General features: G+C 53.2%; 56 non-coding genes across 56 annotated transcripts; 28 read left to right on the top strand and 28 right to left on the bottom strand.

Moving 5' to 3' along the window:
* Nucleotides 1–32: 32 nt before the first annotated feature.
* Nucleotides 33–104, bottom strand: Trnam-cau (transfer RNA methionine (anticodon CAU)). Its single transcript has one exon. It is a non-coding gene; the product is annotated as a tRNA-Met (tRNA).
* Nucleotides 105–405: 301 nt separating this feature from the next.
* Nucleotides 406–478, bottom strand: Trnar-acg (transfer RNA arginine (anticodon ACG)). The gene has a single exon. It is a non-coding gene; the product is annotated as a tRNA-Arg (tRNA).
* Nucleotides 479–918: 440 nt separating this feature from the next.
* Nucleotides 919–1,010, top strand: Trnai-uau (transfer RNA isoleucine (anticodon UAU)). The gene is given in 2 exon segments: nt 919–956; nt 975–1,010. It is a non-coding gene; the product is annotated as a tRNA-Ile (tRNA).
* A 111-nt stretch (nt 1,011–1,121) lies between these two features.
* Nucleotides 1,122–1,193, top strand: Trnad-guc (transfer RNA aspartic acid (anticodon GUC)). Its single transcript has one exon. It is a non-coding gene; the product is annotated as a tRNA-Asp (tRNA).
* A 239-nt stretch (nt 1,194–1,432) lies between these two features.
* Nucleotides 1,433–1,504, bottom strand: Trnam-cau (transfer RNA methionine (anticodon CAU)). The gene has a single exon. It is a non-coding gene; the product is annotated as a tRNA-Met (tRNA).
* A 301-nt stretch (nt 1,505–1,805) lies between these two features.
* Nucleotides 1,806–1,878, bottom strand: Trnar-acg (transfer RNA arginine (anticodon ACG)). Its single transcript has one exon. It is a non-coding gene; the product is annotated as a tRNA-Arg (tRNA).
* A 440-nt stretch (nt 1,879–2,318) lies between these two features.
* Nucleotides 2,319–2,410, top strand: Trnai-uau (transfer RNA isoleucine (anticodon UAU)). Its single transcript is given in 2 exon segments — nt 2,319–2,356; nt 2,375–2,410. It is a non-coding gene; the product is annotated as a tRNA-Ile (tRNA).
* Nucleotides 2,411–2,521: 111 nt separating this feature from the next.
* Trnad-guc (transfer RNA aspartic acid (anticodon GUC)) lies at nt 2,522–2,593 on the top strand. The gene has a single exon. It is a non-coding gene; the product is annotated as a tRNA-Asp (tRNA).
* A 239-nt stretch (nt 2,594–2,832) lies between these two features.
* Trnam-cau (transfer RNA methionine (anticodon CAU)) lies at nt 2,833–2,904 on the bottom strand. Its single transcript has one exon. It is a non-coding gene; the product is annotated as a tRNA-Met (tRNA).
* Nucleotides 2,905–3,205: 301 nt separating this feature from the next.
* Trnar-acg (transfer RNA arginine (anticodon ACG)) lies at nt 3,206–3,278 on the bottom strand. Its single transcript has one exon. It is a non-coding gene; the product is annotated as a tRNA-Arg (tRNA).
* A 440-nt stretch (nt 3,279–3,718) lies between these two features.
* On the top strand, nt 3,719–3,810 carry Trnai-uau (transfer RNA isoleucine (anticodon UAU)). The gene is given in 2 exon segments: nt 3,719–3,756; nt 3,775–3,810. It is a non-coding gene; the product is annotated as a tRNA-Ile (tRNA).
* Nucleotides 3,811–3,921: 111 nt separating this feature from the next.
* Trnad-guc (transfer RNA aspartic acid (anticodon GUC)) lies at nt 3,922–3,993 on the top strand. The gene has a single exon. It is a non-coding gene; the product is annotated as a tRNA-Asp (tRNA).
* Nucleotides 3,994–4,232: 239 nt separating this feature from the next.
* On the bottom strand, nt 4,233–4,304 carry Trnam-cau (transfer RNA methionine (anticodon CAU)). Its single transcript has one exon. It is a non-coding gene; the product is annotated as a tRNA-Met (tRNA).
* Nucleotides 4,305–4,605: 301 nt separating this feature from the next.
* Nucleotides 4,606–4,678, bottom strand: Trnar-acg (transfer RNA arginine (anticodon ACG)). Its single transcript has one exon. It is a non-coding gene; the product is annotated as a tRNA-Arg (tRNA).
* Nucleotides 4,679–5,118: 440 nt separating this feature from the next.
* Trnai-uau (transfer RNA isoleucine (anticodon UAU)) lies at nt 5,119–5,210 on the top strand. The gene is given in 2 exon segments: nt 5,119–5,156; nt 5,175–5,210. It is a non-coding gene; the product is annotated as a tRNA-Ile (tRNA).
* Nucleotides 5,211–5,321: 111 nt separating this feature from the next.
* Trnad-guc (transfer RNA aspartic acid (anticodon GUC)) lies at nt 5,322–5,393 on the top strand. Its single transcript has one exon. It is a non-coding gene; the product is annotated as a tRNA-Asp (tRNA).
* A 239-nt stretch (nt 5,394–5,632) lies between these two features.
* Nucleotides 5,633–5,704, bottom strand: Trnam-cau (transfer RNA methionine (anticodon CAU)). Its single transcript has one exon. It is a non-coding gene; the product is annotated as a tRNA-Met (tRNA).
* Nucleotides 5,705–6,005: 301 nt separating this feature from the next.
* Trnar-acg (transfer RNA arginine (anticodon ACG)) lies at nt 6,006–6,078 on the bottom strand. The gene has a single exon. It is a non-coding gene; the product is annotated as a tRNA-Arg (tRNA).
* A 440-nt stretch (nt 6,079–6,518) lies between these two features.
* On the top strand, nt 6,519–6,610 carry Trnai-uau (transfer RNA isoleucine (anticodon UAU)). The gene is given in 2 exon segments: nt 6,519–6,556; nt 6,575–6,610. It is a non-coding gene; the product is annotated as a tRNA-Ile (tRNA).
* Nucleotides 6,611–6,721: 111 nt separating this feature from the next.
* Nucleotides 6,722–6,793, top strand: Trnad-guc (transfer RNA aspartic acid (anticodon GUC)). The gene has a single exon. It is a non-coding gene; the product is annotated as a tRNA-Asp (tRNA).
* Nucleotides 6,794–7,032: 239 nt separating this feature from the next.
* Nucleotides 7,033–7,104, bottom strand: Trnam-cau (transfer RNA methionine (anticodon CAU)). Its single transcript has one exon. It is a non-coding gene; the product is annotated as a tRNA-Met (tRNA).
* A 301-nt stretch (nt 7,105–7,405) lies between these two features.
* On the bottom strand, nt 7,406–7,478 carry Trnar-acg (transfer RNA arginine (anticodon ACG)). The gene has a single exon. It is a non-coding gene; the product is annotated as a tRNA-Arg (tRNA).
* A 442-nt stretch (nt 7,479–7,920) lies between these two features.
* Nucleotides 7,921–8,012, top strand: Trnai-uau (transfer RNA isoleucine (anticodon UAU)). The gene is given in 2 exon segments: nt 7,921–7,958; nt 7,977–8,012. It is a non-coding gene; the product is annotated as a tRNA-Ile (tRNA).
* Nucleotides 8,013–8,123: 111 nt separating this feature from the next.
* Trnad-guc (transfer RNA aspartic acid (anticodon GUC)) lies at nt 8,124–8,195 on the top strand. The gene has a single exon. It is a non-coding gene; the product is annotated as a tRNA-Asp (tRNA).
* Nucleotides 8,196–8,434: 239 nt separating this feature from the next.
* Trnam-cau (transfer RNA methionine (anticodon CAU)) lies at nt 8,435–8,506 on the bottom strand. The gene has a single exon. It is a non-coding gene; the product is annotated as a tRNA-Met (tRNA).
* A 301-nt stretch (nt 8,507–8,807) lies between these two features.
* Nucleotides 8,808–8,880, bottom strand: Trnar-acg (transfer RNA arginine (anticodon ACG)). Its single transcript has one exon. It is a non-coding gene; the product is annotated as a tRNA-Arg (tRNA).
* A 442-nt stretch (nt 8,881–9,322) lies between these two features.
* Nucleotides 9,323–9,414, top strand: Trnai-uau (transfer RNA isoleucine (anticodon UAU)). The gene is given in 2 exon segments: nt 9,323–9,360; nt 9,379–9,414. It is a non-coding gene; the product is annotated as a tRNA-Ile (tRNA).
* A 111-nt stretch (nt 9,415–9,525) lies between these two features.
* On the top strand, nt 9,526–9,597 carry Trnad-guc (transfer RNA aspartic acid (anticodon GUC)). Its single transcript has one exon. It is a non-coding gene; the product is annotated as a tRNA-Asp (tRNA).
* Nucleotides 9,598–9,836: 239 nt separating this feature from the next.
* Trnam-cau (transfer RNA methionine (anticodon CAU)) lies at nt 9,837–9,908 on the bottom strand. Its single transcript has one exon. It is a non-coding gene; the product is annotated as a tRNA-Met (tRNA).
* Nucleotides 9,909–10,209: 301 nt separating this feature from the next.
* Nucleotides 10,210–10,282, bottom strand: Trnar-acg (transfer RNA arginine (anticodon ACG)). Its single transcript has one exon. It is a non-coding gene; the product is annotated as a tRNA-Arg (tRNA).
* Nucleotides 10,283–10,722: 440 nt separating this feature from the next.
* Nucleotides 10,723–10,814, top strand: Trnai-uau (transfer RNA isoleucine (anticodon UAU)). Its single transcript is given in 2 exon segments — nt 10,723–10,760; nt 10,779–10,814. It is a non-coding gene; the product is annotated as a tRNA-Ile (tRNA).
* Nucleotides 10,815–10,925: 111 nt separating this feature from the next.
* Nucleotides 10,926–10,997, top strand: Trnad-guc (transfer RNA aspartic acid (anticodon GUC)). Its single transcript has one exon. It is a non-coding gene; the product is annotated as a tRNA-Asp (tRNA).
* A 239-nt stretch (nt 10,998–11,236) lies between these two features.
* On the bottom strand, nt 11,237–11,308 carry Trnam-cau (transfer RNA methionine (anticodon CAU)). The gene has a single exon. It is a non-coding gene; the product is annotated as a tRNA-Met (tRNA).
* A 301-nt stretch (nt 11,309–11,609) lies between these two features.
* Nucleotides 11,610–11,682, bottom strand: Trnar-acg (transfer RNA arginine (anticodon ACG)). Its single transcript has one exon. It is a non-coding gene; the product is annotated as a tRNA-Arg (tRNA).
* A 440-nt stretch (nt 11,683–12,122) lies between these two features.
* On the top strand, nt 12,123–12,214 carry Trnai-uau (transfer RNA isoleucine (anticodon UAU)). The gene is given in 2 exon segments: nt 12,123–12,160; nt 12,179–12,214. It is a non-coding gene; the product is annotated as a tRNA-Ile (tRNA).
* A 111-nt stretch (nt 12,215–12,325) lies between these two features.
* Nucleotides 12,326–12,397, top strand: Trnad-guc (transfer RNA aspartic acid (anticodon GUC)). Its single transcript has one exon. It is a non-coding gene; the product is annotated as a tRNA-Asp (tRNA).
* Nucleotides 12,398–12,636: 239 nt separating this feature from the next.
* On the bottom strand, nt 12,637–12,708 carry Trnam-cau (transfer RNA methionine (anticodon CAU)). The gene has a single exon. It is a non-coding gene; the product is annotated as a tRNA-Met (tRNA).
* A 301-nt stretch (nt 12,709–13,009) lies between these two features.
* Trnar-acg (transfer RNA arginine (anticodon ACG)) lies at nt 13,010–13,082 on the bottom strand. The gene has a single exon. It is a non-coding gene; the product is annotated as a tRNA-Arg (tRNA).
* Nucleotides 13,083–13,524: 442 nt separating this feature from the next.
* On the top strand, nt 13,525–13,616 carry Trnai-uau (transfer RNA isoleucine (anticodon UAU)). Its single transcript is given in 2 exon segments — nt 13,525–13,562; nt 13,581–13,616. It is a non-coding gene; the product is annotated as a tRNA-Ile (tRNA).
* A 111-nt stretch (nt 13,617–13,727) lies between these two features.
* Trnad-guc (transfer RNA aspartic acid (anticodon GUC)) lies at nt 13,728–13,799 on the top strand. Its single transcript has one exon. It is a non-coding gene; the product is annotated as a tRNA-Asp (tRNA).
* Nucleotides 13,800–14,038: 239 nt separating this feature from the next.
* Nucleotides 14,039–14,110, bottom strand: Trnam-cau (transfer RNA methionine (anticodon CAU)). The gene has a single exon. It is a non-coding gene; the product is annotated as a tRNA-Met (tRNA).
* A 302-nt stretch (nt 14,111–14,412) lies between these two features.
* On the bottom strand, nt 14,413–14,485 carry Trnar-acg (transfer RNA arginine (anticodon ACG)). Its single transcript has one exon. It is a non-coding gene; the product is annotated as a tRNA-Arg (tRNA).
* A 440-nt stretch (nt 14,486–14,925) lies between these two features.
* On the top strand, nt 14,926–15,017 carry Trnai-uau (transfer RNA isoleucine (anticodon UAU)). Its single transcript is given in 2 exon segments — nt 14,926–14,963; nt 14,982–15,017. It is a non-coding gene; the product is annotated as a tRNA-Ile (tRNA).
* Nucleotides 15,018–15,128: 111 nt separating this feature from the next.
* On the top strand, nt 15,129–15,200 carry Trnad-guc (transfer RNA aspartic acid (anticodon GUC)). Its single transcript has one exon. It is a non-coding gene; the product is annotated as a tRNA-Asp (tRNA).
* An 856-nt stretch (nt 15,201–16,056) lies between these two features.
* Trnar-acg (transfer RNA arginine (anticodon ACG)) lies at nt 16,057–16,129 on the bottom strand. Its single transcript has one exon. It is a non-coding gene; the product is annotated as a tRNA-Arg (tRNA).
* Nucleotides 16,130–16,569: 440 nt separating this feature from the next.
* On the top strand, nt 16,570–16,661 carry Trnai-uau (transfer RNA isoleucine (anticodon UAU)). Its single transcript is given in 2 exon segments — nt 16,570–16,607; nt 16,626–16,661. It is a non-coding gene; the product is annotated as a tRNA-Ile (tRNA).
* A 111-nt stretch (nt 16,662–16,772) lies between these two features.
* Nucleotides 16,773–16,844, top strand: Trnad-guc (transfer RNA aspartic acid (anticodon GUC)). The gene has a single exon. It is a non-coding gene; the product is annotated as a tRNA-Asp (tRNA).
* Nucleotides 16,845–17,083: 239 nt separating this feature from the next.
* On the bottom strand, nt 17,084–17,155 carry Trnam-cau (transfer RNA methionine (anticodon CAU)). The gene has a single exon. It is a non-coding gene; the product is annotated as a tRNA-Met (tRNA).
* Nucleotides 17,156–17,456: 301 nt separating this feature from the next.
* Trnar-acg (transfer RNA arginine (anticodon ACG)) lies at nt 17,457–17,529 on the bottom strand. The gene has a single exon. It is a non-coding gene; the product is annotated as a tRNA-Arg (tRNA).
* A 440-nt stretch (nt 17,530–17,969) lies between these two features.
* Nucleotides 17,970–18,061, top strand: Trnai-uau (transfer RNA isoleucine (anticodon UAU)). Its single transcript is given in 2 exon segments — nt 17,970–18,007; nt 18,026–18,061. It is a non-coding gene; the product is annotated as a tRNA-Ile (tRNA).
* A 1,039-nt stretch (nt 18,062–19,100) lies between these two features.
* Nucleotides 19,101–19,173, bottom strand: Trnar-acg (transfer RNA arginine (anticodon ACG)). The gene has a single exon. It is a non-coding gene; the product is annotated as a tRNA-Arg (tRNA).
* A 442-nt stretch (nt 19,174–19,615) lies between these two features.
* On the top strand, nt 19,616–19,707 carry Trnai-uau (transfer RNA isoleucine (anticodon UAU)). The gene is given in 2 exon segments: nt 19,616–19,653; nt 19,672–19,707. It is a non-coding gene; the product is annotated as a tRNA-Ile (tRNA).
* A 111-nt stretch (nt 19,708–19,818) lies between these two features.
* On the top strand, nt 19,819–19,890 carry Trnad-guc (transfer RNA aspartic acid (anticodon GUC)). Its single transcript has one exon. It is a non-coding gene; the product is annotated as a tRNA-Asp (tRNA).
* Nucleotides 19,891–20,464: 574 nt separating this feature from the next.
* Nucleotides 20,465–20,537, bottom strand: Trnar-acg (transfer RNA arginine (anticodon ACG)). The gene has a single exon. It is a non-coding gene; the product is annotated as a tRNA-Arg (tRNA).
* Nucleotides 20,538–20,977: 440 nt separating this feature from the next.
* Nucleotides 20,978–21,069, top strand: Trnai-uau (transfer RNA isoleucine (anticodon UAU)). Its single transcript is given in 2 exon segments — nt 20,978–21,015; nt 21,034–21,069. It is a non-coding gene; the product is annotated as a tRNA-Ile (tRNA).
* A 1,039-nt stretch (nt 21,070–22,108) lies between these two features.
* Nucleotides 22,109–22,181, bottom strand: Trnar-acg (transfer RNA arginine (anticodon ACG)). The gene has a single exon. It is a non-coding gene; the product is annotated as a tRNA-Arg (tRNA).
* Between the last annotated feature and the right edge of the window lie 243 nt (nt 22,182–22,424).

The following is a 22,424-nucleotide window of genomic DNA, read 5'->3' on the forward strand; positions in this document are numbered from 1 at the left end:
GAGCTCGAAGCACCCAAGAAAAAGAATAATTTTAGCAGAGCGTGGTTTCGATCCACGGACCTCTGGGTTATGGGCCCAGCACGCTTCCACTGCGCCACTCTGCTGCGTGGAGGCGTGCGCCCTCTTCGGTGCGTGACATGGGACGCTTGGAAAAGCGTTGTCTGCGTCGCGTACCGTTTAATAAACTGTGCAACATCTCTCAGCTTAATAAACTGTGCAACATCTCTCAGCTTGACTTGTCTCGACTTTGCTCGACTGACGCTACGCTGACGCTTGCAAGAAGCGATATTTACCACGATCGTCTCGAGATGCAGCTGCGAGATGCTCAGGATTGACATTGCACTCCACGCAGGTGGCAACATTCGAATGCACTGCCTAGCTACGCGCCCGCAACTAACAAAATGCCGACCCTGCCAGGATACGAACCTGGAATCTTCTGATCCGTAGTCAGACGCGTTATCCGTTGCGCCACAGGGCCACAGTTCGCGTTTCGTAATATGAGGCGGGTACATGTCGCAGAGCAACGTGTTCTCCGTGGCTCTGCAACTGCGTGTCGTCCACTGACAACGGCGGCGCGGCCATTCTGGTCTTCCGCACTCTGTAGGGAGCTGCCAAGGAAGGCATCTCTCCTCCAGCTGCTCGGCCACGGTGCGCCTGCATAGCTTAGAGCTTGCCACACATCTGCCCTCGCTGTTGGACAGGTAGCAGAAGGCAAGGCGCGCGTTTTTCTGCAATTTTTCGGTGATGACAAGCGGTTGATATGCTTTCAAGTGTAGCATATGAAACAAAAATCGTACGAAGGATCCGTAGCCAGGTGCTAAAGTCGCAGTATGGCCGCAGGTGACGGTCGTATGACGGGTCTGTAGCCAACAGGATGGCAGCAAAGCGAATACCGCTAACTGAAAGCACCCTGCTGTAGCCCCAGTGGCGCAATTGGTTAGCGCACGGTACTTATAAGGTAGTAGCCGTGAGCAATGCCGGGGTTGTGAGTTCGAGCCTCACCTGGGGCATACTTTTACTTCGTAGCAGCTGACTCTGAAAGCATCGGGACGCTAGATTTGAGATGTATCACCTGCTTGAGAAACATAAGTGTGCGTGCATTATAAGTACCGATTGCGTATTCCTCGGTAGTATAGTGGTTAGTATCCCCGCCTGTCACGCGGGAGACCGGGGTTCGATTCCCCGCCGGGGAGGTGCGATTTTTATATCGCGAAAGTTGCACGTGTGGCCCGAAAGGACATTAACGTTGTGATCGAGAAATGTAGTTGCTGCAGAATCGTAAGAAACTCTGCGTCTTAGCAAGTGTTTCTCGTATTCTTCACACGACGACATCGTCGTCGTTTCAGAACGTACAGGGTTTGCTGTTGACGCTGAATCAGCGCACACCAGGCTTAATGATCGAGCTCGAAGCACCCAAGAAAAAGAATAATTTTAGCAGAGCGTGGTTTCGATCCACGGACCTCTGGGTTATGGGCCCAGCACGCTTCCACTGCGCCACTCTGCTGCGTGGAGGCGTGCGCCCTCTTCGGTGCGTGACATGGGACGCTTGGAAAAGCGTTGTCTGCGTCGCGTACCGTTTCATAAACTGTGCAACATCTCTCAGCTTAATAAACTGTGCAACATCTCTCAGCTTGACTTGTCTCGACTTTGCTCGACTGACGCTACGCTGACGCTTGCAAGAAGCGATATTTACCACGATCGTCTCGAGATGCAGCTGCGAGATGCTCAGGATTGACATTGCACTCCACGCAGGTGGCAACATTCGAATGCACTGCCTAGCTACGCGCCCGCAACTAACAAAATGCCGACCCTGCCAGGATACGAACCTGGAATCTTCTGATCCGTAGTCAGACGCGTTATCCGTTGCGCCACAGGGCCACAGTTCGCGTTTCGTAATATGAGGCGGGTACATGTCGCAGAGCAACGTGTTCTCCGTGGCTCTGCAACTGCGTGTCGTCCACTGACAACGGCGGCGCGGCCATTCTGGTCTTCCGCACTCTGCAGGGAGCTGCCAAGGAAGGCATCTCTCCTCCAGCTGCTCGGCCACGGTGCGCCTGCATAGCTTAGAGCTTGCCACACATCTGCCCTCGCTGTTGGACAGGTAGCAGAAGGCAAGGCGCGCGTTTTTCTGCAATTTTTCGGTGATGACAAGCGGTTGATATGCTTTCAAGTGTAGCATATGAAACAAAAATCGTACGAAGGATCCGTAGCCAGGTGCTAAAGTCGCAGTATGGCCGCAGGTGACGGTCGTATGACGGGTCTGTAGCCAACAGGATGGCAGCAAAGCGAATACCGCTAACTGAAAGCACCCTGCTGTAGCCCCAGTGGCGCAATTGGTTAGCGCACGGTACTTATAAGGTAGTAGCCGTGAGCAATGCCGGGGTTGTAAGTTCGAGCCTCACCTGGGGCATACTTTTACTTCGTAGCAGCTGACTCTGAAAGCATCGGGACGCTAGATTTGAGATGTATCACCTGCTTGAGAAACATAAGTGTGCGTGCATTATAAGTACCGATTGCGTATTCCTCGGTAGTATAGTGGTTAGTATCCCCGCCTGTCACGCGGGAGACCGGGGTTCGATTCCCCGCCGGGGAGGTGCGATTTTTATATCGCGAAAGTTGCACGTGTGGCCCGAAAGGACATTAACGTTGTGATCGAGAAATGTAGTTGCTGCAGAATCGTAAGAAACTCTGCGTCTTAGCAAGTGTTTCTCGTATTCTTCACACGACGACATCGTCGTCGTTTCAGAACGTACAGGGTTTGCTGTTGACGCTGAATCAGCGCACACCAGGCTTAATGATCGAGCTCGAAGCACCCAAGAAAAAGAATAATTTTAGCAGAGCGTGGTTTCGATCCACGGACCTCTGGGTTATGGGCCCAGCACGCTTCCACTGCGCCACTCTGCTGCGTGGAGGCGTGCGCCCTCTTCGGTGCGTGACATGGGACGCTTGGAAAAGCGTTGTCTGCGTCGCGTACCGTTTAATAAACTGTGCAACATCTCTCAGCTTAATAAACTGTGCAACATCTCTCAGCTTGACTTGTCTCGACTTTGCTCGACTGACGCTACGCTGACGCTTGCAAGAAGCGATATTTACCACGATCGTCTCGAGATGCAGCTGCGAGATGCTCAGGATTGACATTGCACTCCACGCAGGTGGCAACATTCGAATGCACTGCCTAGCTACGCGCCCGCAACTAACAAAATGCCGACCCTGCCAGGATACGAACCTGGAATCTTCTGATCCGTAGTCAGACGCGTTATCCGTTGCGCCACAGGGCCACAGTTCGCGTTTTGTAATATGAGGCGGGTACATGTCGCAGAGCAACGTGTTCTCCGTGGCTCTGCAACTGCGTGTCGTCCACTGACAACGGCGGCGCGGCCATTCTGGTCTTCCGCACTCTGCAGGGAGCTGCCAAGGAAGGCATCTCTCCTCCAGCTGCTCGGCCACGGTGCGCCTGCATAGCTTAGAGCTTGCCACACATCTGCCCTCGCTGTTGGACAGGTAGCAGAAGGCAAGGCGCGCGTTTTTCTGCAATTTTTCGGTGATGACAAGCGGTTGATATGCTTTCAAGTGTAGCATATGAAACAAAAATCGTACGAAGGATCCGTAGCCAGGTGCTAAAGTCGCAGTATGGCCGCAGGTGACGGTCGTATGACGGGTCTGTAGCCAACAGGATGGCAGCAAAGCGAATACCGCTAACTGAAAGCACCCTGCTGTAGCCCCAGTGGCGCAATTGGTTAGCGCACGGTACTTATAAGGTAGTAGCCGTGAGCAATGCCGGGGTTGTGAGTTCGAGCCTCACCTGGGGCATACTTTTACTTCGTAGCAGCTGACTCTGAAAGCATCGGGACGCTAGATTTGAGATGTATCACCTGCTTGAGAAACATAAGTGTGCGTGCATTATAAGTACCGATTGCGTATTCCTCGGTAGTATAGTGGTTAGTATCCCCGCCTGTCACGCGGGAGACCGGGGTTCGATTCCCCGCCGGGGAGGTGCGATTTTTATATCGCGAAAGTTGCACGTGTGGCCCGAAAGGACATTAACGTTGTGATCGAGAAATGTAGTTGCTGCAGAATCGTAAGAAACTCTGCGTCTTAGCAAGTGTTTCTCGTATTCTTCACACGACGACATCGTCGTCGTTTCAGAACGTACAGGGTTTGCTGTTGACGCTGAATCAGCGCACACCAGGCTTAATGATCGAGCTCGAAGCACCCAAGAAAAAGAATAATTTTAGCAGAGCGTGGTTTCGATCCACGGACCTCTGGGTTATGGGCCCAGCACGCTTCCACTGCGCCACTCTGCTGCGTGGAGGCGTGCGCCCTCTTCGGTGCGTGACATGGGACGCTTGGAAAAGCGTTGTCTGCGTCGCGTACCGTTTCATAAACTGTGCAACATCTCTCAGCTTAATAAACTGTGCAACATCTCTCAGCTTGACTTGTCTCGACTTTGCTCGACTGACGCTACGCTGACGCTTGCAAGAAGCGATATTTACCACGATCGTCTCGAGATGCAGCTGCGAGATGCTCAGGATTGACATTGCACTCCACGCAGGTGGCAACATTCGAATGCACTGCCTAGCTACGCGCCCGCAACTAACAAAATGCCGACCCTGCCAGGATACGAACCTGGAATCTTCTGATCCGTAGTCAGACGCGTTATCCGTTGCGCCACAGGGCCACAGTTCGCGTTTCGTAATATGAGGCGGGTACATGTCGCAGAGCAACGTGTTCTCCGTGGCTCTGCAACTGCGTGTCGTCCACTGACAACGGCGGCGCGGCCATTCTGGTCTTCCGCACTCTGCAGGGAGCTGCCAAGGAAGGCATCTCTCCTCCAGCTGCTCGGCCACGGTGCGCCTGCATAGCTTAGAGCTTGCCACACATCTGCCCTCGCTGTTGGACAGGTAGCAGAAGGCAAGGCGCGCGTTTTTCTGCAATTTTTCGGTGATGACAAGCGGTTGATATGCTTTCAAGTGTAGCATATGAAACAAAAATCGTACGAAGGATCCGTAGCCAGGTGCTAAAGTCGCAGTATGGCCGCAGGTGACGGTCGTATGACGGGTCTGTAGCCAACAGGATGGCAGCAAAGCGAATACCGCTAACTGAAAGCACCCTGCTGTAGCCCCAGTGGCGCAATTGGTTAGCGCACGGTACTTATAAGGTAGTAGCCGTGAGCAATGCCGGGGTTGTGAGTTCGAGCCTCACCTGGGGCATACTTTTACTTCGTAGCAGCTGACTCTGAAAGCATCGGGACGCTAGATTTGAGATGTATCACCTGCTTGAGAAACATAAGTGTGCGTGCATTATAAGTACCGATTGCGTATTCCTCGGTAGTATAGTGGTTAGTATCCCCGCCTGTCACGCGGGAGACCGGGGTTCGATTCCCCGCCGGGGAGGTGCGATTTTTATATCGCGAAAGTTGCACGTGTGGCCCGAAAGGACATTAACGTTGTGATCGAGAAATGTAGTTGCTGCAGAATCGTAAGAAACTCTGCGTCTTAGCAAGTGTTTCTCGTATTCTTCACACGACGACATCGTCGTCGTTTCAGAACGTACAGGGTTTGCTGTTGACGCTGAATCAGCGCACACCAGGCTTAATGATCGAGCTCGAAGCACCCAAGAAAAAGAATAATTTTAGCAGAGCGTGGTTTCGATCCACGGACCTCTGGGTTATGGGCCCAGCACGCTTCCACTGCGCCACTCTGCTGCGTGGAGGCGTGCGCCCTCTTCGGTGCGTGACATGGGACGCTTGGAAAAGCGTTGTCTGCGTCGCGTACCGTTTCATAAACTGTGCAACATCTCTCAGCTTAATAAACTGTGCAACATCTCTCAGCTTGACTTGTCTCGACTTTGCTCGACTGACGCTACGCTGACGCTTGCAAGAAGCGATATTTACCACGATCGTCTCGAGATGCAGCTGCGAGATGCTCAGGATTGACATTGCACTCCACGCAGGTGGCAACATTCGAATGCACTGCCTAGCTACGCGCCCGCAACTAACAAAATGCCGACCCTGCCAGGATACGAACCTGGAATCTTCTGATCCGTAGTCAGACGCGTTATCCGTTGCGCCACAGGGCCACAGTTCGCGTTTCGTAATATGAGGCGGGTACATGTCGCAGAGCAACGTGTTCTCCGTGGCTCTGCAACTGCGTGTCGTCCACTGACAACGGCGGCGCGGCCATTCTGGTCTTCCGCACTCTGCAGGGAGCTGCCAAGGAAGGCATCTCTCCTCCAGCTGCTCGGCCACGGTGCGCCTGCATAGCTTAGAGCTTGCCACACATCTGCCCTCGCTGTTGGACAGGTAGCAGAAGGCAAGGCGCGCGTTTTTCTGCAATTTTTCGGTGATGACAAGCGGTTGATATGCTTTCAAGTGTAGCATATGAAACAAAAATCGTACGAAGGATCCGTAGCCAGGTGCTAAAGTCGCAGTATGGCCGCAGGTGACGGTCGTATGACGGGTCTGTAGCCAACAGGATGGCAGCAAAGCGAATACCGCTAACTGAAAGCACCCTGCTGTAGCCCCAGTGGCGCAATTGGTTAGCGCACGGTACTTATAAGGTAGTAGCCGTGAGCAATGCCGGGGTTGTGAGTTCGAGCCTCACCTGGGGCATACTTTTACTTCGTAGCAGCTGACTCTGAAAGCATCGGGACGCTAGATTTGAGATGTATCACCTGCTTGAGAAACATAAGTGTGCGTGCATTATAAGTACCGATTGCGTATTCCTCGGTAGTATAGTGGTTAGTATCCCCGCCTGTCACGCGGGAGACCGGGGTTCGATTCCCCGCCGGGGAGGTGCGATTTTTATATCGCGAAAGTTGCACGTGTGGCCCGAAAGGACATTAACGTTGTGATCGAGAAATGTAGTTGCTGCAGAATCGTAAGAAACTCTGCGTCTTAGCAAGTGTTTCTCGTATTCTTCACACGACGACATCGTCGTCGTTTCAGAACGTACAGGGTTTGCTGTTGACGCTGAATCAGCGCACACCAGGCTTAATGATCGAGCTCGAAGCACCCAAGAAAAAGAATAATTTTAGCAGAGCGTGGTTTCGATCCACGGACCTCTGGGTTATGGGCCCAGCACGCTTCCACTGCGCCACTCTGCTGCGTGGAGGCGTGCGCCCTCTTCGGTGCGTGACATGGGACGCTTGGAAAAGCGTTGTCTGCGTCGCGTACCGTTTCATAAACTGTGCAACATCTCTCAGCTTAATAAACTGTGCAACATCTCTCAGCTTGACTTGTCTCGACTTTGCTCGACTGACGCTACGCTGACGCTTGCAAGAAGCGATATTTACCACGATCGTCTCGAGATGCAGCTGCGAGATGCTCAGGATTGACATTGCACTCCACGCAGGTGGCAACATTCGAATGCACTGCCTAGCTACGCGCCCGCAACTAACAAAATGCCGACCCTGCCAGGATACGAACCTGGAATCTTCTGATCCGTAGTCAGACGCGTTATCCGTTGCGCCACAGGGTCACAGTTCGCGTTTCGTAATATGAGGCGGGTACATGTCGCAGAGCAACGTGTTCTCCGTGGCTCTGCAACTGCGTGTCGTCCACTGACAACGGCGGCGCGGCCATTCTGGTCTTCCCCACTCTGCAGGGAGCTGCCAAGGAAGGCATCTCTCCTCCAGCTGCTCGGCCACGGTGCGCCTGCATAGCTTAGATCTTGCCACACATCTGCCCTCGCTGTTGGACAGGTAGCAGAAGGCAAGGCGCGCGTTTTTCTGCAATTTTTCGGTGATGACAAGCGGTTGATATGCTTTCAAGTGTAGCATATGAAACAAAAATCGTACGAAGGATCCGTAGCCAGGTGCTAAAGTCGCAGTATGGCCGCAGGTGACGGTCGTATGACGGGTCTGTAGCCACAACAGGATGGCAGCAAAGCGAATACCGCTAACTGAAAGCACTCTCCTGTAGCCCCAGTGGCGCAATTGGTTAGCGCACGGTACTTATAAGGCAGTAGCCGTGAGCAATGCCGGGGTTGTGAGTTCGAGCCTCACCTGGGGCATACTTTTACTTCGTAGCAGCTGACTCTGAATGCATCGGGACGCTAGATTTGAGATATATCACTTGCTTGAGAAACATAAGTGTGCGTGCATTATAAGTACCGATTGCGTATTCCTCGGTAGTATAGTGGTTAGTATCCCCGCCTGTCACGCGGGAGACCGGGGTTCGATTCCCCGCCGGGGAGGTGCGATTTTTATATCGCGAAAGTTGCACGTGTGGCCCGAAAGGACATTAACGTTGTGATCGAGAAATGTAGTTGCTGCAGAATCGTAAGAAACTCTGCGTCTTAGCAAGTGTTTCTCGTATTCTTCACACGACGACATCGTCGTCGTTTCAGAACGTACAGGGTTTGCTGTTGACGCTGAATCAGCGCACACCAGGCTTAATGATCGAGCTCGAAGCACCCAAGAAAAAGAATAATTTTAGCAGAGCGTGGTTTCGATCCACGGACCTCTGGGTTATGGGCCCAGCACGCTTCCACTGCGCCACTCTGCTGCGTGGAGGCGTGCGCCCTCTTCGGTGCGTGACATGGGACGCTTGGAAAAGCGTTGTCTGCGTCGCGTACCGTTTAATAAACTGTGCAACATCTCTCAGCTTAATAAACTGTGCAACATCTCTCAGCTTGACTTGTCTCGACTTTGCTCGACTGACGCTACGCTGACGCTTGCAAGAAGCGATATTTACCACGATCGTCTCGAGATGCAGCTGCGAGATGCTCAGGATTGACATTGCACTCCACGCAGGTGGCAACATTCGAATGCACTGCCTAGCTACGCGCCCGCAACTAACAAAATGCCGACCCTGCCAGGATACGAACCTGGAATCTTCTGATCCGTAGTCAGACGCGTTATCCGTTGCGCCACAGGGTCACAGTTCGCGTTTCGTAATATGAGGCGGGTACATGTCGCAGAGCAACGTGTTCTCCGTGGCTCTGCAACTGCGTGTCGTCCACTGACAACGGCGGCGCGGCCATTCTGGTCTTCCCCACTCTGCAGGGAGCTGCCAAGGAAGGCATCTCTCCTCCAGCTGCTCGGCCACGGTGCGCCTGCATAGCTTAGATCTTGCCACACATCTGCCCTCGCTGTTGGACAGGTAGCAGAAGGCAAGGCGCGCGTTTTTCTGCAATTTTTCGGTGATGACAAGCGGTTGATATGCTTTCAAGTGTAGCATATGAAACAAAAATCGTACGAAGGATCCGTAGCCAGGTGCTAAAGTCGCAGTATGGCCGCAGGTGACGGTCGTATGACGGGTCTGTAGCCACAACAGGATGGCAGCAAAGCGAATACCGCTAACTGAAAGAACTCTCCTGTAGCCCCAGTGGCGCAATTGGTTAGCGCACGGTACTTATAAGGCAGTAGCCGTGAGCAATGCCGGGGTTGTGAGTTCGAGCCTCACCTGGGGCATACTTTTACTTCGTAGCAGCTGACTCTGAATGCATCGGGACGCTAGATTTGAGATATATCACTTGCTTGAGAAACATAAGTGTGCGTGCATTATAAGTACCGATTGCGTATTCCTCGGTAGTATAGTGGTTAGTATCCCCGCCTGTCACGCGGGAGACCGGGGTTCGATTCCCCGCCGGGGAGGTGCGATTTTTATATCGCGAAAGTTGCACGTGTGGCCCGAAAGGACATTAACGTTGTGATCGAGAAATGTAGTTGCTGCAGAATCGTAAGAAACTCTGCGTCTTAGCAAGTGTTTCTCGTATTCTTCACACGACGACATCGTCGTCGTTTCAGAACGTACAGGGTTTGCTGTTGACGCTGAATCAGCGCACACCAGGCTTAATGATCGAGCTCGAAGCACCCAAGAAAAAGAATAATTTTAGCAGAGCGTGGTTTCGATCCACGGACCTCTGGGTTATGGGCCCAGCACGCTTCCACTGCGCCACTCTGCTGCGTGGAGGCGTGCGCCCTCTTCGGTGCGTGACATGGGACGCTTGGAAAAGCGTTGTCTGCGTCGCGTACCGTTTAATAAACTGTGCAACATCTCTCAGCTTAATAAACTGTGCAACATCTCTCAGCTTGACTTGTCTCGACTTTGCTCGACTGACGCTACGCTGACGCTTGCAAGAAGCGATATTTACCACGATCGTCTCGAGATGCAGCTGCGAGATGCTCAGGATTGACATTGCACTCCACGCAGGTGGCAACATTCGAATGCACTGCCTAGCTACGCGCCCGCAACTAACAAAATGCCGACCCTGCCAGGATACGAACCTGGAATCTTCTGATCCGTAGTCAGACGCGTTATCCGTTGCGCCACAGGGCCACAGTTCGCGTTTCGTAATATGAGGCGGGTACATGTCGCAGAGCAACGTGTTCTCCGTGGCTCTGCAACTGCGTGTCGTCCACTGACAACGGCGGCGCGGCCATTCTGGTCTTCCGCACTCTGCAGGGAGCTGCCAAGGAAGGCATCTCTCCTCCAGCTGCTCGGCCACGGTGCTCCTGCATAGCTTAGAGCTTGCCACACATCTGCCCTCGCTGTTGGACAGGTAGCAGAAGGCAAGGCGCGCGTTTTTCTGCAATTTTTCGGTGATGACAAGCGGTTGATATGCTTTCAAGTGTAGCATATGAAACAAAAATCGTACGAAGGATCCGTAGCCAGGTGCTAAAGTCGCAGTATGGCCGCAGGTGACGGTCGTATGACGGGTCTGTAGCCAACAGGATGGCAGCAAAGCGAATACCGCTAACTGAAAGCACCCTGCTGTAGCCCCAGTGGCGCAATTGGTTAGCGCACGGTACTTATAAGGTAGTAGCCGTGAGCAATGCCGGGGTTGTGAGTTCGAGCCTCACCTGGGGCATACTTTTACTTCGTAGCAGCTGACTCTGAAAGCATCGGGACGCTAGATTTGAGATGTATCACCTGCTTGAGAAACATAAGTGTGCGTGCATTATAAGTACCGATTGCGTATTCCTCGGTAGTATAGTGGTTAGTATCCCCGCCTGTCACGCGGGAGACCGGGGTTCGATTCCCCGCCGGGGAGGTGCGATTTTTATATCGCGAAAGTTGCACGTGTGGCCCGAAAGGACATTAACGTTGTGATCGAGAAATGTAGTTGCTGCAGAATCGTAAGAAACTCTGCGTCTTAGCAAGTGTTTCTCGTGTTCTTCACACGACGACATCGTCGTCGTTTCAGAACGTACAGGGTTTGCTGTTGACGCTGAATCAGCGCACACCAGGCTTAATGATCGAGCTCGAAGCACCCAAGAAAAAGAATAATTTTAGCAGAGCGTGGTTTCGATCCACGGACCTCTGGGTTATGGGCCCAGCACGCTTCCACTGCGCCACTCTGCTGCGTGGAGGCGTGCGCCCTCTTCGGTGCGTGACATGGGACGCTTGGAAAAGCGTTGTCTGCGTCGCGTACCGTTTAATAAACTGTGCAACATCTCTCAGCTTAATAAACTGTGCAACATCTCTCAGCTTGACTTGTCTCGACTTTGCTCGACTGACGCTACGCTGACGCTTGCAAGAAGCGATATTTACCACGATCGTCTCGAGATGCAGCTGCGAGATGCTCAGGATTGACATTGCACTCCACGCAGGTGGCAACATTCGAATGCACTGCCTAGCTACGCGCCCGCAACTAACAAAATGCCGACCCTGCCAGGATACGAACCTGGAATCTTCTGATCCGTAGTCAGACGCGTTATCCGTTGCGCCACAGGGCCACAGTTCGCGTTTCGTAATATGAGGCGGGTACATGTCGCAGAGCAACGTGTTCTCCGTGGCTCTGCAACTGCGTGTCGTCCACTGACAACGGCGGCGCGGCCATTCTGGTCTTCCGCACTCTGCAGGGAGCTGCCAAGGAAGGCATCTCTCCTCCAGCTGCTCGGCCACGGTGCTCCTGCATAGCTTAGAGCTTGCCACACATCTGCCCTCGCTGTTGGACAGGTAGCAGAAGGCAAGGCGCGCGTTTTTCTGCAATTTTTCGGTGATGACAAGCGGTTGATATGCTTTCAAGTGTAGCATATGAAACAAAAATCGTACGAAGGATCCGTAGCCAGGTGCTTAAGTCGCAGTATGGCCGCAGGTGACGGTCGTATGACGGGTCTGTAGCCAACAGGATGGCAGCAAAGCGAATACCGCTAACTGAAAGCACCCTGCTGTAGCCCCAGTGGCGCAATTGGTTAGCGCACGGTACTTATAAGGTAGTAGCCGTGAGCAATGCCGGGGTTGTGAGTTCGAGCCTCACCTGGGGCATACTTTTACTTCGTAGCAGCTGACTCTGAAAGCATCGGGACGCTAGATTTGAGATGTATCACCTGCTTGAGAAACATAAGTGTGCGTGCATTATAAGTACCGATTGCGTATTCCTCGGTAGTATAGTGGTTAGTATCCCCGCCTGTCACGCGGGAGACCGGGGTTCGATTCCCCGCCGGGGAGGTGCGATTTTTATATCGCGAAAGTTGCACGTGTGGCCCGAAAGGACATTAACGTTGTGATCGAGAAATGTAGTTGCTGCAGAATCGTAAGAAACTCTGCGTCTTAGCAAGTGTTTCTCGTATTCTTCACACGACGACATCGTCGTCGTTTCAGAACGTACAGGGTTTGCTGTTGACGCTGAATCAGCGCACACCAGGCTTAATGATCGAGCTCGAAGCACCCAAGAAAAAGAATAATTTTAGCAGAGCGTGGTTTCGATCCACGGACCTCTGGGTTATGGGCCCAGCACGCTTCCACTGCGCCACTCTGCTGCGTGGAGGCGTGCGCCCTCTTCGGTGCGTGACATGGGACGCTTGGAAAAGCGTTGTCTGCGTCGCGTACCGTTTCATAAACTGTGCAACATCTCTCAGCTTAATAAACTGTGCAACATCTCTCAGCTTGACTTGTCTCGACTTTGCTCGACTGACGCTACGCTGACGCTTGCAAGAAGCGATATTTACCACGATCGTCTCGAGATGCAGCTGCGAGATGCTCAGGATTGACATTGCACTCCACGCAGGTGGCAACATTCGAATGCACTGCCTAGCTACGCGCCCGCAACTAACAAAATGCCGACCCTGCCAGGATACGAACCTGGAATCTTCTGATCCGTAGTCAGACGCGTTATCCGTTGCGCCACAGGGCCACAGTTCGCGTTTCGTAATATGAGGCGGGTACATGTCGCAGAGCAACGTGTTCTCCGTGGCTCTGCAACTGCGTGTCGTCCACTGACAACGGCGGCGCGGCCATTCTGGTCTTCCCCACTCTGCAGGGAGCTGCCAAGGAAGGCATCTCTCCTCCAGCTGCTCGGCCACGGTGCGCCTGCATAGCTTAGAGCTTGCCACACATCTGCCCTCGCTGTTGGACAGGTAGCAGAAGGCAAGGCGCGCGTTTTTCTGCAATTTTTCGGTGATGACAAGCGGTTGATATGCTTTCAAGTGTAGCATATGAAACAAAAATCGTACGAAGGATCCGTAGCCAGGTGCTAAAGTCGCAGTATGGCCGCAGGTGACGGTCGTATGACGGGTCTGTAGCCACAACAGGATGGCAGCAAAGCGAATACCGCTAACTGAAAGCACCCTCCTGTAGCCCCAGTGGCGCAATTGGTTAGCGCACGGTACTTATAAGGCAGTAGCCGTGAGCAATGCCGGGGTTGTGAGTTCGAGCCTCACCTGGGGCATACTTTTACTTCGTAGCAGCTGACTCTGAATGCATCGGGACGCTAGATTTGAGATATATCACTTGCTTGAGAAACATAAGTGTGCGTGCATTATAAGTACCGATTGCGTATTCCTCGGTAGTATAGTGGTTAGTATCCCCGCCTGTCACGCGGGAGACCGGGGTTCGATTCCCCGCCGGGGAGGTGCGATTTTTATATCGCGAAAGTTGCACGTGTGGCCCGAAAGGACATTAACGTTGTGATCGAGAAATGTAGTTGCTGCAGAATCGTAAGAAACTCTGCGTCTTAGCAAGTGTTTCTCGTATTCTTCACACGACGACATCGTCGTCGTTTCAGAACGTACAGGGTTTGATGTTGACGCTGAATCAGCGCACACCAGGCTTAATGATCGAGCTCGAAGCACCCAAGAAAAAGAATAATTTTAGCAGAGCGTGGTTTCGATCCACGGACCTCTGGGTTATGGGCCCAGCACGCTTCCACTGCGCCACTCTGCTGCGTGGAGGCGTGCGCCCTCTTCGGTGCGTGACATGGGACGCTTGGAAAAGCGTTGTCTGCGTCGCGTACCGTTTAATAAACTGTGCAACATCTCTCAGCTTAATAAACTGTGCAACATCTCTCAGCTTGACTTGTCTCGACTTTGCTCGACTGACGCTACGCTGACGCTTGCAAGAAGCGATATTTACCACGATCGTCTCGAGATGCAGCTGCGAGATGCTCAGGATTGACATTGCACTCCACGCAGGTGGCAAACATTCGAATGCACTGCCTAGCTACACGCCCGCAACTAACAAAATGCCGACCCTGCCAGGATACGAACCTGGAATCTTCTGATCCGTAGTCAGACGCGTTATCCGTTGCGCCACAGGGCCACAGTTCGCGTTTCGTAATATGAGGCGGGTACATGTCGCAGAGCAACGTGTTCTCCGTGGCTCTGCAACTGCGTGTCGTCCACTGACAACGGCGGCGCGGCCATTATGGTCTTCCGCACTCTGCAGGGAGCTGCCAAGGAAGGCATCTCTCCTCCAGCTGCTCGGCCACGGTGCGCCTGCATAGCTTAGAGCTTGCCACACATCTGCCCTCGCTGTTGGACAGGTAGCAGAAGGCAAGGCGCGCGTTTTTCTGCAATTTTTCGGTGATGACAAGCGGTTGATATGCTTTCAAGTGTAGCATATGAAACAAAAATCGTACGAAGGATCCGTAGCCAGGTGCTAAAGTCGCAGTATGGCCGCAGGTGACGGTCGTATGACGGGTCTGTAGCCAACAGGATGGCAGCAAAGCGAATACCGCTAACTGAAAGCACCCTGCTGTAGCCCCAGTGGCGCAATTGGTTAGCGCACGGTACTTATAAGGTAGTAGCCGTGAGCAATGCCGGGGTTGTGAGTTCGAGCCTCACCTGGGGCATACTTTTACTTCGTAGCAGCTGACTCTGAATGCATCGGGACGCTAGATTTGAGATATATCACTTGCTTGAGAAACATAAGTGTGCGTGCATTATAAGTACCGATTGCGTATTCCTCGGTAGTATAGTGGTTAGTATCCCCGCCTGTCACGCGGGAGACCGGGGTTCGATTCCCCGCCGGGGAGGTGCGATTTTTATATCGCGAAAGTTGCACGTGTGGCCCGAAAGGACATTAACGTTGTGATCGAGAAATGTAGTTGCTGCAGAATCGTAAGAAACTCTGCGTCTTAGCAAGTGTTTCTCGTATTCTTCACACGACGACGTCGTCGTCGTTTCAGAACGTACAGGGTTTGCTGTTGACGCTGAATCAGCGCACACCAGGCTTAATGATCGAGCTCGAAGCACCCAAGAAAAAGAATAATTTTAGGAGAGCGGGGTTTCGATCCACGGACCTCTGGGTTATGGGCCCAGCACGCTTCCACTGCGCCACTCTGCTGCGTGGAGGCATGCGCCCTCTTCGGTGCGTGACATGGGACGCTTGGAAAAGCGTTGTCTGCGTCGCGCACCGTTTAATAAACTGTGCAACATCTCTCAGCTTGACTTTTCTCGACTGTACAGGGTTTGCTGTTGACGCTGAATCAGCGCACACCAGGCTTAATGATCGAGCTCGAAGCACCCAAGAAAAAGAATAATTTTAGGAGAGCGGGGTTTCGATCCACGGACCTCTGGGTTATGGGCCCAGTACGCTTCCACTGCGCCACTCTGCTGCGTGGAGGCATGCGCCCTCTTCGGTGCGTGACATGGGACGCTTGGAAAAGCGTTGTCTGCGTCGCGCACCGTTTAATAAACTGTGCAACATCTCTCAGCTTGACTTGTCTCGACTTTGCTCGACTGACGCTACGCTGACGCTTGCAAGAAGCGATATTTACCACGATCGTCTCGAGATGCAGCTGCGAGATGCTCAGGATTGACATTGCACTCCACGCAGGTGGCAACATTCGAATGCACTGCCTAGCTACGCGCCCGCAACTAACAAAATGCCGACCCTGCCAGGATACGAACCTGGAATCTTCTGATCCGTAGTCAGACGCGTTATCCGTTGCGCCACAGGGCCACAGTTCGCGTTTCGTAATATGAGGCGGGTACACGACGCAGAGCAACGTGTTCTCCGTGGCTCTGCAACTGCGTGTCGTCCACTGACAACGGCGGCGCGGCCATTCTGGTCTTCCGCACTCTGCAGGGAGCTGCCAAGGAAGGCATCTCTCCTCCAGCTGCTCGGCCACGGTGCGCCTGCATAGCTTAGAGCTTGCCACACATCTGCCCTCGCTGTTGGACAGGTAGCAGAAGGCAAGGCGCGCGTTTTTCTGCAATTTTTCGGTGATGACAAGCGGTTGATATGCTTTCAAGTGTAGCATATGAAACAAAAATCGTACGAAGGATCCGTAGCCAGGTGCTAAAGTCGCAGTATGGCCGCAGGTGACGGTCGTATGACGGGTCTGTAGCCAACAGGATGGCAGCAAAGCGAATACCGCTAACTGAAAGCACCCTGCTGTAGCCCCAGTGGCGCAATTGGTTAGCGCACGGTACTTATAAGGTAGTAGCCGTGAGCAATGCCGGGGTTGTGAGTTCGAGCCTCACCTGGGGCATACTTTTACTTCGTAGCAGCTGACTCTGAAAGCATCGGGACGCTAGATTTGAGATGTATCACCTGCTTGAGAAACATAAGTGTGCGTGCATTATAAGTACCGATTGCGTATTCCTCGGTAGTATAGTGGTTAGTATCCCCGCCTGTCACGCGGGAGACCGGGGTTCGATTCCCCGCCGGGGAGGTGCGATTTTTATATCGCGAAAGTTGCACGTGTGGCCCGAAAGGACATTAACGTTGTGATCGAGAAATGTAGTTGCTGCAGAATCGTAAGAAACTCTGCGTCTTAGCAAGTGTTTCTCGTATTCTTCACACGACGACGTCGTCGTCGTTTCAGAACGCACAGGGTTTGCTGTTGACGCTGAATCAGCGCAAACCAGGCTTAATGATCGAGCTCGAAGCACCCAAGAAAAAGAATAATTTTAGCAGAGCGTGGTTTCGATCCACGGACCTCTGGGTTATGGGCCCAGCACGCTTCCACTGCGCCACTCTGCTGCGTGGAGGCGTGCGCCCTCTTCGGTGCGTGACATGGGACGCTTGGAAAAGCGTTGTCTGCGTCGCGTACCGTTTCATAAACTGTGCAACATCTCTCAGCTTAATAAACTGTGCAACATCTCTCAGCTTGACTTGTCTCGACTTTGCTCGACTGACGCTACGCTGACGCTTGCAAGAAGCGATATTTACCACGATCGTCTCGAGATGCAGCTGCGAGATGCTCAGGATTGACATTGCACTCCACGCAGGTGGCAACATTCGAATGCACTGCCTAGCTACGCGCCCGCAACTAACAAAATGCCGACCCTGCCAGGATACGAACCTGGAATCTTCTGATCCGTAGTCAGACGCGTTATCCGTTGCGCCACAGGGCCACAGTTCGCGTTTCGTAATATGAGGCGGGTACACGTCGCAGAGCAACGTGTTCTCCGTGGCTCTGCAACTGCGTGTCGTCCACTGACAACGGCGGCGCGGCCATTCTGGTCTTCCGCACTCTGCAGGGAGCTGCCAAGGAAGGCATCTCTCCTCCAGCTGCTCGGCCACGGTGCGCCTGCATAGCTTAGAGCTTGCCAGACATCTGCCCTCGCTGTTGGACAGGTAGCAGAAGGCAAGGCGCGCGTTTTTCTGCAATTTTTCGGTGATGACAAGCGGTTGATATGCTTTCAAGTGTAGCATATGAAACAAAAATCGTACGAAGGTTCCGTAGCCAGGTGCTAAAGTCGCAGTATGGCCGCAGGTGACGGTCGTATGACGGGTCTGTAGCCAACAGGATGGCAGCAAAGCGAATACCGCTACTTGAAAGCACCCTGCTGTAGCCCCAGTGGCGCAATTGGTTAGCGCACGGTACTTATAAGGTAGTAGCCGTGAGCAATGCCGGGGTTGTGAGTTCGAGCCTCACCTGGGGCATACTTTTACTTCGTAGCAGCTGACTCTGAAAGCATCGGGACGCAAGATTTTAGATGTATCACCTGCTTGAGAAACATAAGTGTGCGTGGATTATAAGTACCGCTTGCGTATTCCTCGGTAGTATAGTGGTTAGTATCCCCGCCTGTCACGCGGGAGAATGGGGTTCGATTTCCCGCCGGGGAGGGGCGATTTTTATATCGCGAAAGTTGCACGTGTGGCCCGAAAGGATATTAACGTTGTGATCGAGAAATGTAGTTGCTGCAGAATCGTAAGAAACTCTGCAGCTTAGCAAGTGTTTCTCGTATTCTTCACACGACGACGTCGTCGTCGTTTCAGAACGTACAGGGTTTGCTGTTGACGCTGAATCAGCGCACACCAGGCTTAATGATCGAGCTCGAAGCACCCAAGAAAAAGAATAATTTTAGGAGAGCGGGGTTTCGATCCACGGACCTCTGGGTTATGGGCCCAGCACGCTTCCACTGCGCCACTCTGCTGCGTGGAGGCATGCGCCCTCTTCGGTGCGTGACATGGGACGCTTGGAAAAGCGTTGTCTGCGTCGCGCACCGTTTAATAAACTGTGCAACATCTCTCAGCTTGACTTTTCTCGACTGTACAGGGTTTGCTGTTGACGCTGAATCAGCGCACACCAGGCTTAATGATCGAGCTCGAAGCACCCAAGAAAAAGAATAATTTTAGGAGAGCGGGGTTTCGATCCACGGACCTCTGGGTTATGGGCCCAGTACGCTTCCACTGCGCCACTCTGCTGCGTGGAGGCATGCGCCCTCTTCGGTGCGTGACATGGGACGCTTGGAAAAGCGTTGTCTGCGTCGCGCACCGTTTAATAAACTGTGCAACATCTCTCAGCTTGACTTGTCTCGACTTTGCTCGACTGACGCTACGCTGACACTTGCAAGAAGCGATATTAACCACGATCGTCTCGAGATGCAGCTGCGAGATGCTCAGGATTGACATTGCACTCCACGCAGGTGGCAACATTCGAATGCACTGCCTAGCTACGCGCCCGCAACTAACAAAATGCCGACCATGCCAGGATTCGAACCTGGAATCTTCTGATCCGTAGTCAGACGCGTTATCCGTTGCGCCACAGGGCCACAGTTCGCGTTTCGTAATATGAGGAGGGTACACGTCGCAGAGCAACGTGTTCTCCGTGGCTCTGCAACTGCGTGTCGTCCACTGACAACGGCGGCGCGGCCATTCTGGTCTTCCGCACTCTGCAGGGAGCTGCCAAGGAAGGCATCTCTCCTCCAGCTGCTCGGCCACGGTGCGCCTGCATATCTTAGAGCTTGCCACACATCTGCCCTCGCTGTTGGACAGGTAGCAGAAGGCAAGGCGCGCGTTTTTCTGCAATTTTTCGGTGATGACAAGCGGTTGATATGCTTGCAAGTGTAGCATATGAAACAAGAATCGTATGAAGGATCCGTAGCCAGGTGCTAAAGTCGCAGTATGGCCGCAGGTGACGGTCGTATGACGGGTCGGTAGCCACAACAGGATGGCAGCAAAGCGAATACCGCTAACTGAAAGCACCCTGCTGTAGCCCCAGTGGCGCAATTGGTTAGCGCACGGTACTTATAAGGCAGTAGCCGTGAGCAATGCCGGGGTTGTGAGTTCGAGCCTCACCTGGGGCATACTTTTACTTCGTAGCAGCTGACTCTGAAAGCATCGGGACGCTAGATTTGAGATGTATCACCTGCTTGAGAAACATAAGTGTGCGTGGATTATAAGTACCGCTTGCGTATTCCTCGGTAGTATAGTGGTTAGTATCCCCGCCTGTCACGCGGGAGACTGGGGTTCGATTCCCCGCCGGGGAGGTGCGATTTTTATATCGCGAAAGTTGCACGTGTGGCCCGAAAGGACATTAACGTTGTGATCGAGAAATGTAGTTGCTGCAGAATCGTAAGAAACTCTGCGTCTTAGCAAGTGTTTCTCGTATTCTTCACACGACGACGTCGTCGTCGTTTCAGAACTTACAGGGTTTGCTGTTGACGCTGAATCAGCGCACACCAGGCTTAATGATCGAGCTCGAAGCACCCAAGAAAAAGAATAATTTTAGGAGAGCGGGGTTTCGATCCACGGACCTCTGGGTTATGGGCCCAGCACGCTTCCACTGCGCCACTCTGCTGCGTGGAGGCATGCGCCCTCTTCGGTGCGTGACATGGGACGCTTGGAAAAGCGTTGTCTGCGTCGCGTACCGTTTAATAAACTGTGCAACATCTCTCAGCTTGACTTGTCTCGACTTTGCTCGACTGACGCTTGCAAGAAGCGATATTTACCACGATCGTCTCGAGATGCAGCTGCGAGATGCTCAGGATTGACATTGCACTCCACGCAGGTGGCAACTTTCGAATGCACTGCCTAGCTACGCGCCCGCAACTAACAAAATGCCGACCCTGCCAGGATACGAACCTGGAATCTTCTGATCCGTAGTCAGACGCGTTCTCCGTTGCGCCACAGGGCCACAGTTCGCGTTTCGTAATATGAGGCGGGTACACGTCGCAGAGCAACGTGTTCTCCGTGGCTCTGCAACTGCGTGTCGTCCACTGACAACGGCGGCGCGGCCATTCTGGTCTTCCGCACTCTGCAGGGAGCTGCCAAGGAAGGCATCTCTCCTCCAGCTGCTCGGCCACGGTGCGCCTGCATAGCTTAGAGCTTGCCACACATCTGCCCTCGCTGTTGGACAGGTAGCAGAAGGCAAGGCGCGCGTTTTTCTGCAATTTTTCGGTGCTGACAAGCGGTTGATATGCTTTCAAGTGTAGCATATGAAACAAAAATCGTACGAAGGATCCGTAGCCAGGTGCTAAAGTCGCAGTATGGCCGCAGGTGACGGTCGTATGACGGGTCTGCAGCCAACAGGATGGCAGCAAAGCGAATACCGCTAACTGAAAGCACCCTGCTGTAGCCCCAGTGGCGCAATTGGTTAGCGCACGGTACTTATAAGGTAGTAGCCGTGAGCAATGCCGGGGTTGTGAGTTCGAGCCTCACCTGGGGCATACTTTTACTTCGTAGCAGCCGACTCTGAAAGCATCGGGACGCTAGATTTGAGATGTATCACCTGCTTGAGAAACATAAGTGTGCGTGGATTATAAGTACCGCTTGCGTATTCCTCGGTAGTATAGTGGTTAGTATCCCCGCCTGTCACGCGGGAGACTGGGGTTCGATTTCCCGCCGGGGAGGTGCGATTTTTATATCGCGAAAGTTGCACGTGTGGCCCGAAAGGACATTAACGTTGTGATCGAGAAATGTAGTTGCTGCAGAATCGTAAGAAACTCTGCAGCTTAGCAAGTGTTTCTCGTATTCTTCACACGACGACGTCGTCGTCGTTTCAGAACGTACAGGGTTTGCTGTTGACGCTGAATCAGCGCACACCAGGCTTAATGATCGAGCTCGAAGCACCCAAGAAAAAGAATAATTTTAGGAGAGCGGGGTTTCGATCCACGGACCTCTGGGTTATGGGCCCAGCACGCTTCCACTGCGCCACTCTGCTGCGTGGAGGCATGCGCCCTCTTCGGTGCGTGACATGGGACGCTTGGAAAAGCGTTGTCTGCGTCGCGTACCGTTTAATAAACTGTGCAACATCTCTCAGCTTGACTTTTCTCGACTGTACAGGGTTTGCTGTTGACGCTGAATCAGCGCACACCAGGCTTAATGATCGAGCTCGAAGCACCCAAGAAAAAGAATAATTTTAGGAGAGCGGGGTTTCGATCCACGGACCTCTGGGTTATGGGCCCAGCACGCTTCCACTGCGCCACTCTGCTGCGTGGAGGCATGCGCCCTCTTCGGTGCGTGACATGGGACGCTTGGAAAAGCGTTGTCTGCGTCGCGCACCGTTTAATAAACTGTGCAACATCTCTCAGCTTGACTTGTCTCGACTTTGCTCGACTGACGCTACGCTGACGCTTGCAAGAAGCGATATTTACCACGATCGTCTCGAGATGCAGCTGCGAGATGCTCAGGATTGACATTGCACTCCACGCAGGTGGCAACATTCGAATGCACTGCCTAGCTACGCGCCCGCAACTAACAAAATGCCGACCCTGCCAGGATACAAACCTGGAATCTTCTGATCCGTAGTCAGACGCGTTATCCGTTGCGCCACAGGGCCACAGTTCGCGTTTCGTAATATGAGGCGGGTACACGTCGCAGAGCAACGTGTTCTCCGTGGCTCTGCAACTGCGTGTCGTCCACTGACAACGGCGGCGCGGCCATTCTGGTCTTCCGCACTCTGCAGGGAGCTGCCAAGGAAGGCATCTCTCCTCCAGCTGCTCGGCCACGGTGCGCCTGCATAGCTTAGAGCTTGCCACACATCTGCCCTCGCTGTTGGACAGGTAGCAGAGGGCAAGGCGCG

This window comes from Schistocerca cancellata, chromosome 9, assembly GCF_023864275.1.
Source record: "Schistocerca cancellata isolate TAMUIC-IGC-003103 chromosome 9, iqSchCanc2.1, whole genome shotgun sequence".
Classification (NCBI taxonomy): Eukaryota; Metazoa; Arthropoda; class Insecta; order Orthoptera; family Acrididae; genus Schistocerca; species Schistocerca cancellata.